A 17,302-nucleotide genomic window follows, 5' to 3' on the forward strand; every position below is an offset into this window, starting at 1 on the left:
TCAGCAGAGACATTATTAAATCTGAACTAGGGAATAGGTAGTAGAAATGAAGAAGATAAAAAAGATTCAGAGACTCTTCATTGAGGAGATGGTGAAAGGAAGAATTTAAGATTATACCCTCTAAAGTTAGACTGTCTGGATCTACCAGGTCTAGGCTTAGGGGGAATATAACTTAATCACTTTTTTGTTATTTTTACAGTTGTGTTATTGTAATTACTGTTGTTCAAAGCATAAAAAGGAAAGAAGACCTACCTATAATCCCACCACTCAAAAATAACCCACTACTAACATATCATTGTATATTCTTTGTCCTTTATATGTGTGTTTTACAAAATCAAGATAATATTTATCATATTTTACACATTTGTTCTGCAACCTATTCAATGATTTGTAACTTTTTGTTGTGAGAAATTTTAAAACTATAACTAATTTGATGAAAAATTAAATAAACACCATATATAACTGATAATCATTTGTTATAAAGGTTCAAGTTCAAGTTCTTTTTTCTTTCTTTTTTTTTTTTTTTTTTCTGAGACAGAGTCTCGCTCTGTTGCCCAGGCTGGAGTGCAGTGGCATGATCTTGGCTCACTGCAAGCTCTGCCTCCCAGGTTCACACCATTCTCCTGCCTCAGCCTCCTGAGTAGCTGGGACGATAGGCACCCGCCACCACACCTGGCTAATTTTTTTTTTTTTTTTTGTATTTTTTTTTAGTAGAGACAGTGTTTCACCGTGTTGGCCAGGATGGTCTCGATCTCCTGACCTCATGATCCCCCCACCTCGGCCTCCCAAAGTGCTGGGATTACAGGCATGAGCCACCGCACCCAGCCTCAAGTTCTTTTTTTGTTTGTTTGTTTTGTTTTGTTTTGTTTTGTTTTGTTTTGAGACGGAGTTTCGCTCTGTCGCCCAGGCTGGAGTGCAGTGGTGCGATCTCGGCTCACTGCAAGCTCCACCTCCCGGGTTCACGCAAAGCTCCATTTACTCCATCATCCTAAATACAACTTCCCCATCCTCAGCAGCCACTAAAACAAATTTAGTATATATACTGTCATGTTTTCTACTCTAAAAACATATTTATATAATATGTATATATAAATAATATATAGCATGCTTTACGTATATCTTTAATTGCATAGGAGGCATCACAAGATGTAAACTCTGGGAAGGTAGCACAGCGCAATGGCTAAAGCTTGGTCTCAAGCATCATATTGCCTGGATTTCATCCTGGATCTCTGTGTACTAGCTGTGTAACCCTGGGAAAATTCATCTCTTCATTGCCTGTGCCCCTTATCTGGAGAGCATGTTACTAATTTACTGTGATGATTAAATGAGTTAATACATGTAAAGAGATTAGAATAGTTTCTGACATATAGTAGGCCTTCAAAAGATGTTAATTTTCTTATCATTCCTTTTAATCATTCTATAGCTGTTTCTTTTATATTTCTCATTATGTTATTTTTTTCCATTGATTACCCTATTGATGGATATTTAGTTTGTTTTCAGTTTTTTGCTACTGCAAATAAGGTTGCAATAAACATCCTTGTACATGTCTCTTTGTGTGCAATGTCTGAGAGTATCTCTATAGCATATTCCAGAAATGGAATTTTTTTCTTTTTTTAATTGGCAAATGATAATTGTACATATTCATGGGGTACGTGGTGATGTTTTAATATATATAATGTAGTGATCAGATCAGGGTAACTAGCATATCCATCATCCATTTATCACTTTTGTGTATTGGGAACATTCAATATCCCCCTTCTAGCTGTTTGAAACTACATATTATTATTAACTATAGTCATTCTACAGTGGTATAGAATACTACCACTTATTCTTCCTATCTAGCTGTAATTTTGTGTCCTTTCACAAATTTTGTGTCCTAAACAAATGTCTCTCTATCCCTCCCTTTTCCCTGCCCTTCACAGCTCCCAGTGTCCTCCATTCTACATTTTACTTCTATGAAATCGACTTTTTTAGCTTCAACATGTGAGTGAGAACATGTGGTGTTTAACCTTTTGTTCCCGGCTTATTTAACTTAATGTCTCTCGTTTTCATTCATGTTACACAAAGGATATAATTTCATTCTTTTTTATGCCTGAACAATATTCCATTGTGCAAATATAACACATTTTCCTTATCCATTCACCTACTGTTGGACACCTAGGTTGATTTCATATCTTGGCTATTGTGAATAGTGCTACCATAAACATGGGGTACAGACGTATCTATGATATAATGATTTGCTTTCCTTTGGATAGATTCCCAGTAGTGGGATCCAGCAATGACATTTCTGAGTCACTGGATATAAATTCACCAGTTTATGAGATCCTGCTAAATTCCTTTCTAATCTGGTTTTGCCAACTCACAATTCTACCTTTTCATTTCCTTGTATCTTTATCAGTACTTATTGTCCAAGTATTTCATTTTTGACAGTCTGATCATGAAAAACGGCATCTCATCTTTGTTTTAATTTGTACTTCCCCTACATTAAGTGAGGTTGAGCATCTCATAATTGAAAATTCAGATTTCCTCTACTGTGATATGCTTGTTCATTTTCTTTGTTCATTTTTCCCTCAATCTCCTTTTTCCTTTTTCTTCTTGATTTGTAGAATTTCTTTCTATATTCTGGACCCTACGTCTTTATATAAATTGCGACCACATTCTCCAAGGTATGTTGTAGGAATTTTAAATTTGTTTATCTTTTAGCATGTGTTTTATTGTATGGAAGATTGTAATGTTGATGCAAATTCATCATATTTCCCCTTATGGCTTAAGAATTCCTTCCCTAATCCAGGTCATATTCTTCTGTATTTTAATCTATGAGTGTTAAAGGTTTATTTTATGCATTTGAGATTTTGATCCATCTGGAATTTGTTTGTGAATATAGTGTAGGATAGGAAATGCTATGTCCATACACTATATATTTGTAAAACCATCTCTGTCATATATCAAGGTCCCATTTAAATCTGATCCTGGGTTTCTCATACTATTCTATTTATCTAATCATTTACTCTAGCTGCCTGTTTTAATTACAACTTCATCATGTAATAGAAAAAATCTGTATCACTAAAAATTACTCTTTTAGTAAATATCTTATCTTACAAATAAACAATGAGCAGAACTCCCAGAGAAAGGATGAAGAGAAAGGAATCTAAAGTAAATCTTGGCAGTATTAAAAGGGGTGGAGAGGAGTAAACAAAGTCACAAAATATTTAGGGGGAAAATTTAATAGGACTTAGCTGTGTATGCTGAAGAACTGGAGGAGTGAAGAATATAGGGAATTAGAGGTGCCTGGTCAACAAGCTTGTTGACTATGTGGTTGTAATATTTCAAAGTGAAGGAAACATTAATAGAAGAAAAAATTAGCTTTTGAGAGGAAAATGCTGGGTTTGGTTGTAATTATTGCATTCAGGCATCCAATGCATGCCAGTTGCATTGACCAACAGGAAACTGGATAAACACATCTAAAATTCTTTAGAACCTGAGCCCAAGAAATGAATTTGCAAGTTATTTGTTGGTAAATACAGTTAAGTCTCTAGAACTAGAGATGATCACCCAGGAAAAACATATAGGTAGTCAGAAGAGCCTTCCCAATATATAAGAAGAAAATTGGAGAAAAGATAACTTACAGAAGAGGAAGGAAAACATAAGGAAAATAAGAAAGTGATAATGTCAACTGAAGCAGATTGTCCAAAAAAATCTCTCTTAGAGTTGACAGTTTAGAAGCTTGTGGTTACTTAGTAAAGCTTCAGGCTAATAGAAGCTAACTTCTGGTGAGTTATCAAGTGAATGAGAGGGGATTGGGGCAAGGAGTATAGACAATCCAATTGAGAAAATAATATTTAAATGCCACTTAAAAATTAGAGAGACAAAGGATTACAGAGGAATGATACGGAATGTAAAAGACAAAATGAGGAGTCTGTTAGCAAGGTTTAAACAGGTGGCTCATGCCAGCTTGGTTCAGTTGGCCTCACTGCCTCATGCAGAACCTTTCTTGAACTCTATAAACATGCTCCCATCAATGACCTCAAATTCCCACAAGCTCTTCATCTTCTGACCACCGAGCACAGAGTGGTTGCCAAGGACTGATCAGCTCCCTCCAATCCTCACAACCAAGGAGCCTGAGCATATCAACAGGCTTGGCTCTGCTTCCAGCCCTGTGACCCCTTCTGTTATTTATCAGGAGGTACTTAAGTAGTTCTAACTCAACAGCTTTATGTTTTCACTAGTGGGACTACTAGGACTGCTCTAACCTCAAGTTCATTCTAGCAGCTTGACTCCTTCCATGTTCCTCTTGTAGAACCTTGTCCAACAGACAAACCCAGCCTTGTTTTTCTACTGCTCACCCCTGACAAGCTCATGTCAGCAACTTCCCCAAGATCAGGACTTATGCTCACCAGGCTGCTCAGTGCTTGCCTCTTGCCCTTTGAATATCTTTTACAGGAAACAGGACTTAAAAACTTGCCTTCTGACCCTCTGATCTGAAAAGCTGCTTGGACATCTGTTTTCTGCCTGTATCTCATCTCCCTAGATCCTCCACTGTATGTTCTTATACTCCCCGTTTCTACCTCTGGCCTTTCAGGGATTCTCTGGCTTGCCCTGATTCATCTTTGAAAACTTTGAGGTACTGTCTACTCTGGCTCAAGCCCATGACAACATCCACTGAGTTCCTACTATTAAGATAACGTCTTAATTAGCTCTGTTTCTTATTTCAGTTTTTTTCTAACTGATTGCCAAGTTCCAAAGACTATACTTACCTATTGGTGCAGTCAGTTACTTTAAAGGGCAATCAACAAATCAAGATGTATGTTGACGTATACTCAATATTTGTATCATGCTGCACATTATGGGAGTCACAGATCTAAGACATGGAGAGAGAAAAGACATGAAAACATGGTATGTTAAAAATCAGTAAAAGATAGAAGATTACATAACAACAGTAGAAAAAGCCTCACCTGGGTACCATATTTGCCAATAAGTGATAGAAATAATAACAGCTCTTGGCTATAAAGAGTTGTAAACTGTGAAAGAGAATTTTACATCCCTTTTTTTAGCTTCACAATGACATTGCCAGGTGAAAATCAAGCATTATCACCAAGGGAATTTTACAAATCAGGAAATTTAAGGGTACAAATTTCAACTGAATTGCAAAACTACACTTGACTCTGGTATTCTCTAGAGCCTACAAGATTCTAAATTTCTGATAGCAGAATTAAGTCCATACTGCTAAGCTGACATTCAGGTCTTGTATATCTGTCCCCTGTCCCAAATGCTGCAGCCATCCCATTAATGGGCTCTGCTTTTTCATGCCTTCAAGCCTTGTGACATTACTTTTTTTTCTGCATTGCTCTTCCCTCCTTCCTCTCCCACCCAAATGCAATAAATATAAACATAAACCCTTCTCTAAACTTTTTGTCAAAATTATTTACACCCTCTTCTGAGTTCAAGCAGTATTTTTTTCTGATACTTGCAAAAAACCATGAAACTTTTGTATCATCTGTTTTGTTTGGGGAATTGTGTTTTTATGTAAAATTCTCATATAAGACTTTTTTTTCCTCAAAAAAACTTAGTACAGGACCTGACAAAGTAAAGAACTCAAAGCAATATTTGTTGAATGAATTGATATATAAATGAAAATCATGAGTGAAAGTTTGTTCAGCTACTGAATATTTTCTGAAGAAGGCTTGCATTTCAAAGGCAATCCATGTATTCCATAAGGCCTGGGCTCAGTATTAATAGTAATTGAAGAATTCGTGGTTAAAAAGGAATCCTTTATGAGCATTAGTGCCTGAAACACCAGGGAAAAGAGATGTGGATTACAAACAATATTGCATACACTTGGCAATTCTCCATGCTCTGTTCTCTTTTCAGTTGTCTTGAATGAAGTCAACCTCAGGGTGATATTGGGAGCCATTGCATTGGGTGGTGGAGACACAAGGTTTCTTAATCATTGCATGGAGAAGAGCTACCCAATCAGCAACACCATTAATACTGTTCTGTGAACAAGAAATTTTACTGTGCTTAGTTACTAAAATTTGGACATTATTTATGATTGCATCTGGTATTATCCTAACACAATAATATAATATAACTTAAATACATTAAAAACACATGCACAAAGCAATATACATTTTGTAGAAAATATACAAATCAAAAAATAGAGACATATTAAATAGAATGGTTGCCCAGGAGAAGATATTCGAGGATAAAAATAGACATGGGGTTGTAGAGATCAGCAATGATGAAATACCTTCTAGGGTACAAACTGAAGAAGAACATAACTCTGCTCCTGAGGTGCAAAGGAAGCGGGGAAAGTGTGATTGTGCAAGAAATCTAAAGGAATTTGAAATTTATATGACTGAGCAACTCTCCAGTGGAAGTGAATAAGCCAGCCCTGGAATTTGACCTTAGATGGGGTAATATGGAGCCACTGCTGAAATGCCGTCTTCTCAGAGGGCATAATGGTGAGGGATTATGGAGCCCTCTGGGACTGAGTTGGACTGGGTGATAAAAAACAGTAAGACCCAAATCACAGCTAGGAATACTGGTGGAAAATTTGGTGATTCCAATACCAGGGATCTGGGTCTTAATCTTAGCCATCACAGATTTGTGGTGCATTGTTGAGAAATTTACCATATGATCAATTCTTTAGTTGCCTAAGCTATAACATGAGTATAATTACTACCTTATCTATTTTAGTGAAATATAAGAGATAGCATAAATAGTCAAAAGTATTTCTATTCAAATAATGATATCTCAAAATATAGTGCTGGTGATGGTGATACATGTGTATATGTATATGGGGAATGAGAGAAGCCTACAACTTCAGGATGCTTAGTAGCTGCAAGAATCTGGCCACAAACTGGTTTAATTATCTCATAAAATCATCTCATGAGAAGAGGTATATAATGTCCTTCCACAGAACTAAAAATAGTGAAAAAAGCCTCAGGTAAGTGTAGTCTGCATAATTCATGATGTTTCTGCTGCAGATCACCTAAGGGAGATGCTCTTTAGATGATCACAGAGATGAGAGTTACAAGAGTATTCAGTGAAAGAAAAACCCAGAATTAAAAATATCAGAAGAAGGATAACCGGCCTGGAGAATATTCTATAAATAGAGTCCCTCGCTGAGCCAGTTACCTAGAGTAGTTAATATCTCTAACTCATGGATTCTAAATATCGGGTCCGTGGCTTACTGAAGTTTCTGCAATAGAAAGCAAAATTATATGTGTATGTAGTTACGTGCATTTTTCTGGGGGAAAAAAAGTGGCTTTCCTCAGATTTTCAAAACAATTACTTTAAAAAGGCCTAGAATAGTGGTGTTTAATTCCAGTTTAGTAATTTATGCATGCATAGTATGCCAAGCACCAAATGGGAAACACAAGTTCTGTTGAATCAAGGGCAATACTGGGCAGAAAAAGATGCCAAGCCCAGGCTGGAGCAATAATTTAGTTAGCTTCTGGTATGGTTTGGATTTGTGTTCTCACCCAAATCTCATGTCAAACTGTAATCACCAGTGTTGGAGAAGGGACCTGGTAAGTGGTGATTGGATCACCAGTGTGAACTTCCCCCTTGCGGTTCTCATAATAGTGAGTGAGTTCTCATAAGATTCTGTTGTTTAAAAGTGTGTAGCACCTCCCCCTTCTCTCTCTTCCTCCTGGGCCAGCCATGTAAGATGCTCCTCCTTGCTCTTGGCTGTCTGCCATGATTGTAAGTTTCTTGAGGCCTCCCCAGCCATGCTTCCTGTGCAGCCTGCAGAACGGTGACCCAATTAAACCTCTTTTCTTTGTAAATTACCCAGTCTCAGTTAATTCTTTATAGCAATGCGAGAACAGAACAATACAGCCTCTGAGTAGCATTTATCATCCTGGATTTGTCTACTTTTCTGTTTAAGTGATGTTTAAGGAATCATCCCTGACCCTTTTTGAGTTTTGTCCTATTTAAAAAGAATCAGTATTTTAAGTTTAGAAATTATCTTATTTAATACTAAGTTTATCCCTTTGTCCTTCAAGAATTGTTGCCAAAATCTACATCTATGAGTTCAGCTAAGCAGCTCCTCTGAGAATGATGGTTTACACTCCCTGTAGAATTTTATGTATGGCAATTGATTCACTGATTCGGGCCTTAACTCACATTTTCACTCAGGAACAAGTTGAGGCTGGGATTTGGGTGATGGTCAAGAGTACATTCAGGTATGAGGTTAAGTCATAGTTAGTAATAAAATTTAAGAGAACAGCCAATCTCAGAGATGTTAATTAACTTTAAGGATGGGGTAAAATTCAATGTTAGGTAAAGCTCAAATATATGTCATTGAGGGGTGTCTGTGTGTGTGTGTGTGTGTGTTGCAATACACTACTTGGTAAAATATGAAGATAAATGGATTGGCTAATTTAGATCCAGAAAAAAGATGGGACTGTCCAAATGTCCTGGGTATCAAATCATCATTGCAATTAAATCACCAGATGCTCCACTGAAGTCAGAAGTGGTATGCAACACAAATATACAAGTGCTAAATGACATGAAACAATTGACATCATTCAGAGAAGTGTATTACAGCTGGAGGATAGGATAAATTTAGAGAAGACTGGGGAAGTAGGAAGGGGATGGATCACAAGGTATCTGATATTCTGAGGATCTTTATCTTAATAATGAAGGCAGTAATGGTTACTGAAAGAGGTTCCTTATCTTGCAACTCTAAGAGTTTGCAGCCCCTTGGAAATCAAAGTGAGTGATGGAGGTGGTTGACCTCCAATCTGACAGCACCTGAAGAGACTTGCCAGCATCACAGAGACCCTGTGGCACCTAGCCTGCCTCTCAGCCCCATGTTGCCTTCAGGAGCTTTATCCTGACTGACAAGAGACAGGTGTCCTGTTCACTCTGCTGTTGTGAGCTCCTGCAACACTGTGCTTTCAGAGGCTGTTGCACTCCTAGGTCCTTTCCTGGCCTTTGGTACTGTGAGAAATTCCCTCAGCAGCCTTCTGCTCATAGGCTGGAAAAATCCAATTCCTGTAGTCATTCCTTATAAAAATTCCAAGAGAAGACAATTATCCAAACCATTATAGATAAGGTGTCCTCTCTCCACTTCCTTCAAAATTTTCATCTAATAGAATTAATTCTAATTGTGCAAACCTTCTCAAGGAAGCTGAACCTGTCTGAATTAGTCAGTTATGCTCAATGGAGCTAGAAGAACCAAGCCTGCAACAGGAATATCAGTGTGGAAGGGAATTGTGCCATTACCAAAGCACAGAGGGTAGCGCAGCAACCACAGCTGTGTTAAGCAAAGGAGACAGTAGGGGAAATGAGTACCTGGTAGGCGATATGAAGTAATAAGGAGGGTAACCAGCAGGTACTTGTAGACTATGTTTCAGTTCCATTTATTCAACAAATACTTATAGACCATATACTATGTACCAGAAACTGTTATAGAGCTACCAGCTACATTGGTAAACAAAATAGACAAAAGTACCTTCTCTCCAGGCTGCATTAGAGTTCTGGCAGTTATTTTGGTGGGTTGCCTGGAGAGACAAATGTCTCTACAAGTGCATAGATGTTCAAAGCTGACACATCTGCAACAAAAGAAACTATGAAAATTTCCTATACATGATGCTCCACTGTGCTGAATGCCTAGAATCTTCCATTTACCCCTCCAGAACTACTCTTCACTCTTCTCTACCCTACTGCCTACCCTGAGAAGTTTAACCTGCATAAACTCTATAAATAGGTATGAGCCTGTGCCCACTTGCTTCCTGTTGAGTGCTGCTGATGGGAAACAGATTGGAGAGGAAGAAGAGGGTGGGATCAGGTCACTTATTTCCCTGCCGCCTTCCTTCCCAAGTTGTCTAGAGCTGGTGGTGGCCCTTAAAAAGGGGGGCATACCATTTCTTTCAAGGAGGTCTTCTCTACATGACTCTCTCCTTCCAGGTTCCAGTAACCACAACTTCACTCACCCTTTCAGTCCTAAGTGTGGAAGCAGAACTTATGCTCCTGGCCAGCCTCCCCACTGTGGATCTCTTACTAGACCTTGCCTACTTTATCAATGGTCCCTTCATGTAGGAGGTTGAATAATGGCTACCCAATCATCTCTGGAACCCACAAATTTTATCTTATATAAAAAATTATCTGTCAGATCTGATGAAGTTGAGGATCTGGAAATGGGAAGATTATCCTGGATTACCAGGGTGGGCCTAAAGGCAATCACAAGTGTCCTTGTAACAAACAGAAGAAAAGACACAGACAGAAGAGGAGGAGGCAAGATGACCACGAAAGCAGAGATTGAAGTGATGCAGCCACAAGCCAAGGAATGCCAGAAGCCACCCAAAGCTGGGATGGGCACAGACAGATTCTCCCCTAGAGTCTCCAGAGCATGACCCTGACAACACCGTGATTTCTGTCCTATGATATTGGTTTTGGACTTCTGGTCTCCAGAATTAAGAATAATATTTTCTTGTTTTGAGCCACCATGTCCATGATAATTTATTACCTCAGTCAAATGATCTAATATACTTGGTTAATAAATTCTCCTCAAATTATCCTGATTATTCTGATGAGACATTATCCTATTATTATTTGATGCAGGATTTTTATCGTAAGTGTTTGGAGAGAGCAAAGTCCCTAAAATTACATAGAAAACTATGAGTATACCTCGGTAAATCTATTAAAAAGAAGCCTGCTAATTTTTATCAGACTCTCAGAAAAGCTTCTTCTAGCTTATTCTGTCCCAGTAGGTTACAAGTTAAATTGTTAAGCTGAATTTTGGCAGTTACCAGCCCACATTTTATCACTGGAAAAGTCGTAGAGCCCTTGACCCCACCTGGTATTCTGGACAAGACACAGCCCGAGGGCCAGGCTGGAAGAACAAGTTGGCTTTTTAATGACATTTAGCACCTTAGGTTTTATGCAAAGCTACTCTTTTGTTTCCAAATTTTTTATTATTCTGACCTTTTCAGGATATTGTCCAGTATCAAGGAAACAATCTTTTATGTTCTAGAAAATCTTTTGCTTAAATCTAAATCCATGACTTTCCTGAAAAATTTCAGCCAAACTTAGACCAGCTAAGCAGCCCAGATGGGGCAGCCCAGTTATGTATGGTCACACACCCACCGGTAGAACATTTGAGGCATGTGTAGCTCTTCTTTAAGGATTCACACATTCATCTATTTATTCTTGTAGTAGTTGAGAAAATTGAACCAGAGATGAATAACATATAGTCTTTGTTACAAATTATCAGCTACGCAATTTAGTAAACTGACTTAACACAACAGCATCCCGAAGTAGGCAGTAATGAACCTTGTGATGGGATTAAGGAGTGAGAGATTAACAAAGGGAGATACCAAGCAGCATCTCAAATATAGGTAAGAGTTTACCAAGTTGCAGGGCACACCATACCAGAGACCAGAAAAATGCCCCTGAACTTTAAGCTGTCACCACTAAACTCGTTTTGATCAAGTCATAAACTGTGTTTTCGAACTGTAGTGGAAAATGCATGGATATACCACCATGTGTTTATCCATTTATATGCTATTTCCATTTTTGTCTAATACAAATAAAACTGTTGTGAATACTTGTGTACAAATGTTTGAATGGGTGCGCGCATTTTTCTTGGGTAAATACATGAGGTGGAATGGTTGAGTGTATGCTTAAATTTTTTAAAATTTGCCAACTCATTTTCCAAAGTGGTTGCATCATTTTGCATTTCTACCAACAGTGTATGAGTTCATCTTGTTCCACACCCTCCTCAACATAGTATTCACAGTCTTTTTCATCCTAGACATTTTAATAGATATGTAGTGGTATCCCTTTTTAGTTTGCATTTCCCTAGTGAGTAAAGATACTGAGCATTTTTTGTGTTTACAGTATACATACAAAATGTATTTGGCAAAATGACTGTTCAAATCTTTGTCTTACTTGTTAATTGGGAGGTTTGTACTCTTATCAATAAGTTGTTAAGTGTTCTTTGCATATTCTAGATACATGTCTTTGTTGGACATATGTTCTGAAAATATTTTCTCCCATTCTGTAGCTTGTCTTTTTATTTCTTAACTCTTTTGAAAACAAAATGTTTTTAATGTTGACAAAATCTAATTTGTGTGTGTGTGTGTGTGTGTGTGTGTTCTGTATAGCTAAGTGGGGATGAAGAACCATCAATAACCTCCTCCTCTGACTCGGGAGAGGAAGTGGTGAAACAGAAAGTGATAATGGATAATTGCATATATCTATAGGGAAGAAAACCTTTAAAAGCATAACTTATAGCCCAAATTTTCTCTATGTAATATGATATGCAACTATACTGCTATATGAAATGGGAGTAGGATATGGCATAAAAATTACAAACATCTTAAAAAGAACTAACATTTAGTGAGAATTTACTATGTGCCAGTGACTATTCTAAATACTCTTCTTGGCTTAACTCATTTAATCCTAAAACTCTCCAACTCTTCAAATATTTAAGCTAACCTCAACCACTCACCATCACAAATTCATCACCCTTAAATATTTGGAACTTAGCACAAAATCTCATATCCTTTTTTACACTGTTTTACTTCCATTCTGTATCAGTTTACCCATAGAATTCTGGCATGGTAAGCTCTCATGAGCTTAATTTCTGCCTCCTAACTGCTGGGTGTCAGGGGTGGACTTCATCTCTCTGATATTAGAATTCCAGCTCTCTCTTTTATGTATTTGTATAAGTTTAGAGGTACAAGTGCAATTTTGTTACATGAATATATTGCTTAGTGGTGAAGTCTGGGTTTTTAGTGTAGCCATCACCCAAATAGTGTACATTGTGTCCATTAAGTAATTTTTCATCACCCACCTTTCTTTCTGAGTTTCATCAACCTCTCACCTTTCTGATTCTCCACTGTCTACCATTCCATACCCTATGTTCATACGTACACATTATTTAGCTCCCACTTCTGAGAACATGTGATATTTTACTTTATGTTTCTGAGTTGTTTCACTTAAGATAATAGCCTCCAGCTTCATCCACGTTGCTGCAAAAGACATAATTTTCATTGTTTTTCATAGCTGAATGGTATTTCATTGTGTGTGTGCATACATACACATACATACACATAGATGCATGTATATGTTATGCGTGTGTGTATATATATGTATATGTATATCACATTTTTCTTATCCAATAATCCATTAATGGCTACTTGGGTTGATTCCATATCTTTGCTATTGTGAATAGTGTCTTGATAAACATACATGTGCAGGTATCTTTTTGATATAATGATTTATTTTCCTTTGGGGAGATAACCAGTAGTGGAATTGTGGATCGAATGGTTGTTCTATTTTTAGTTGTTTGAGAAATCTCCATATAATCTTCCAGCTCTATCTATCTGAATCTTTCTATCATTCTTTGGATAATTTGAAGTCAAGTATGTGGTTATGAGCTACACAACCACACTCACAACTAAACATCTACCCAGCTTAGTGCCAGGTGAGGCTCAGCTCAGATGCCTATGGAACTCAAGCGTGAATGGTTCCCATATCCTGATCATGCTACGCAAACTTTTACGCTGAGACTCCAGTACTCAAGTACTGCTAACGCTAATTTGATCCCCATATTGACACATGTTGGGGAACGCAGTAATTCAAGAAAAATATCTCCCACTGACCTGACCATGAAAGAGCATTATGAAGTACCAGTGTTCTCCGCCTCAGAATGGCTACTTAGGCCCCTCACATCTAGCTTCTTCCAGCTGAAAACCCAAATAATGTTATTTCCTACCAAAGCCTAAACATACTTAATTTTGAAAAAATAGCAATACTGCATATATGTCTTTTGAGTTCTCCCTTATCACTCAAAAGTGTCTAGTGATAAAAGAAAAAATCTTTATTGTATGATAATCTGTCTTTAAAATCTTAACTTGGAACTTCTTGCTTCTGATTTCTTTATCTTTGCTTCTAACAAAAAGGGTGTGCTTTTACAGCATCAGCAAACAGAGAGAAAAAAAGGTGGAAATAGATCATGCCTCTACTGCAAGTATGGATAACATAGAACAAGCTAAAAAAAAGGTAAGACATACAAATATCTGTAATGAAAGAAGGAAATGAAGGTGAGACCAAAGGATTGGCAGGAAGTGAGCCTACCTTTATAAATTAGGGTGGGGTATTTTAGAGAGAAGAGAAAAAAGAAAAATATATAATTAGCTTTCTGTTTCTGTATCTTGGGCCCAGCTTACAAAGTACAGTTTTATTCCAATCAGTTGCCACTCTGACGTCAGGGCTACACTAAATAATAGCAATCCTACGACTGTTGAACTTCTTGAAAGGCAGATTGGCCATAGTATTGGGTAGATTGCCACAGTAGGATGGACCCTAGTAAGAGATAAAATCAATATCCTAGAAAAGAATAACTATACATTTTTTCTATTAATACATAAAATGAGTTCTAATGAGGCTAAAAACATGGCCAACAAAAATGTCACTAGTTTGGCTGGGTGCAGTGGCTCACGCCTGTAATCCCAGCACTTTGGGAGACGGAGGCGGGCGAATCACAAGGTCAGAAACGAAGTCAGGAGATCAAGACCATCCTGGCTAACACAGTGAAACCCCATCTCTACTAAAAATACAAAAAATTAGCCGGGCGTGGTGGTGGGCACCTGTAGTCCCAGCTACTAGGGAGGCTGACGCAGGAGAATGGTGTGAACCCGGGAGGCGGAGCTTGCAGTGAGCCAAGATCACGCAGCTGCACTCCAGCCTGGGTGGCAGAACGAGACTCCGTCTCAAAAAAAAAAAAAGTCACTAGGTTTAGTTCCTGACTCTTCTTTTAAAGTAAATAAATAAAGCTAGTTATTATGATCAAAATTATAAAAAGAAAGAAGGCATGTATTTGATATATAATGAAAAGTTATTTTCAAAAAACTTATTCCTTTCAGAGAACAAAGAAACATGAGCTTCAAGATCATAGTCTTTGAAAATTCCATGTTTTTACAGAAGGAAATGGCTCTGACTGATCATTACATGCAAAGAAATGAGTGCCAGGCTTAGAAGCTGTATATTAGAGGCACTCTAGAAACCATTATCTGTTTTTGTTGGCTTTGCTACTTTGGTTTTTGTCCTCAGACATAACAGACAACAATTATTCAAAGCTAAGTAATGCCATTAGGTACATTTAGGTGTATTATGCTCGTATGCATAGGTCATGTCTAGATCATGCTCACATCCTTCTGTAATGAGTCCCTAAACAGCCTCATAATAATGAAACAACTGCCCAGTTACTAACCAAATAGTAAAGGAGACTGAGCTACTGGGGGGCTCCTCACCCAAAAATTAACTCTGGAGAAATGTTACAGGGGTGGAAGCAGCAATATGAGAAACTAACTGAAAACTATCAATGTGCCATTTACAAGAAATGGTCTCTTTATAATTGGGCAAGTAAAAATGTGATTGAAGTGTAAGTGGAGGAATCAGATAAATCTAGGTTAAAATTCAGTTCTGCCTGTGTCCTTGAGAATTTTGCTTAATCTTTCTAAATAAGTTTTCTCAACTGTAACACGGATAGACTATTGTAAGAATTAAACAAAAATATTTCTGAAAAATACTTCTCAATAAATATCTGTCCTTCTATAAATCTCTCGAATTCATCCAGAACCTGACAATATCTCACTGATTACAAAATGGTAAATTGAGTAGTTGAAACATGCAGTCTGTGAAAAGGGGTTTCTTAGAATTTTCTTAACAGTGTCTGTGGATGCAGACTTCCCCAATCAAAATTCCAGAGGGCGTTTTTGTGGAAATTGGCACATTGATTCTAAAATGTATATTAAAATGCAAAGTGCTAGAAAACCCAAAACAATTTAGAAAAAGAAAAATAATTGATGAACTTACATTACCAGATTCTATCGAGTCAATATTGTATTTAAAGATAAAGACAGACATAAATCTATGGACCAAAAATTAACTAATGCATAAATGGTCAACTGTTTTTGACAACGCAGTTCAATGGTACTAGAACAACAACTGGATAAATAAATGAAGAGAAAAATGAATTTCTACTGCTATCTCAAATAACACAAATAATGAAACTAATAACACATTAACAATTTGAGATAGATTATAGATATAAATGTAAAAGTTAAAATTACAAAGATTTCAGAACTATGGCATTCAATACAAGAGTCAATAACCACATACTGCCATATAAAATTAAATTTGATTAAAATGAAATGAAATTTAAAACTTGGCTACTCAGTCACACTACATGTATTGCAAATGCTCAATAACCAACATAGCTAAAGGCTACAGTATTGAATAGGGCAAATGGAAAATTCTATTAGAAGGTGCTATTCAAAAAGAAAAAATATGAGAATGTCTTTGCAAGCTTAGGCTACATAAAGATTTCTTAAGTAGGACACAAATAACCAACAATAAAATGTAAAATTGATAAATTGGATTTTCTCAAAATGAAAATGCTGTTTATCAAATGGCAGTCAGGAGAATGAATAGACAACACATAGTCTAGAAGAGAACATTCACAGCACATATACCTGTAAAAGGGTTCTTTATGCAGAATAAAGACCTCCTTCAATTCTGAAAAAGAGGGCAAACAAGCCAATAAAAAAATTGAGAGAAGACTTGAGAAAACAACTCATAAAGGAAGTTATAAAGATGGCAAATAAGTATACAAAAAGTGCTCAACATTATCAATCATCAGAAAAATGCAAATTAAAATCACAAAAACATCATTAGATCCTCACTATTACAACTACATATAAAATGAATGACACATCTGATATTGACTAGGATATAGAACATCCAGAACTCTCAAAAAGTGCTGTTGTGAATGTAAAATGGTATGACACTTTGGAAAACCGCTTGTTAGTATCTTATAAAATTAAACATAGGCATATGTTTGCATGCACTATGAAATTGCTATGACCTGGCAGTTTCACTCAGGCAGTGTCCTTACCCAATGAAAGCATATTTTTTTTCCACACAAATACTGGTACACAAATCCTCCTTAGCAACTTTATTAATATTAGCCCAAAGCTAAAAACAACCCAAATAACCTGCAATAGAAGAATAAATAATTACATTTTGGTATATTCATACAGTAAAATAACACTCAGTGATAAAATGAGAGAAACTGCCCACGCACAGGACAACATAGATGAATCTTGAAACTTTATGCTGAGATAAAGAAGCCATGCCCAAATAATAAACACTGTATTATTGTATCTGTAAGTTCTAGAATAGGCAAAACCAATCTATGATGATAAAAATAGGAATATTGGTTGCCTCTGGGAAAAGGACATTGACTGAAAAGGGGTAGCTGTGCATTTTCTGTAACGATGGA

Source organism: Symphalangus syndactylus, chromosome 7 (genome assembly GCF_028878055.3).
Source record: "Symphalangus syndactylus isolate Jambi chromosome 7, NHGRI_mSymSyn1-v2.1_pri, whole genome shotgun sequence".
Taxonomy (NCBI): Eukaryota; Metazoa; Chordata; class Mammalia; order Primates; family Hylobatidae; genus Symphalangus; species Symphalangus syndactylus.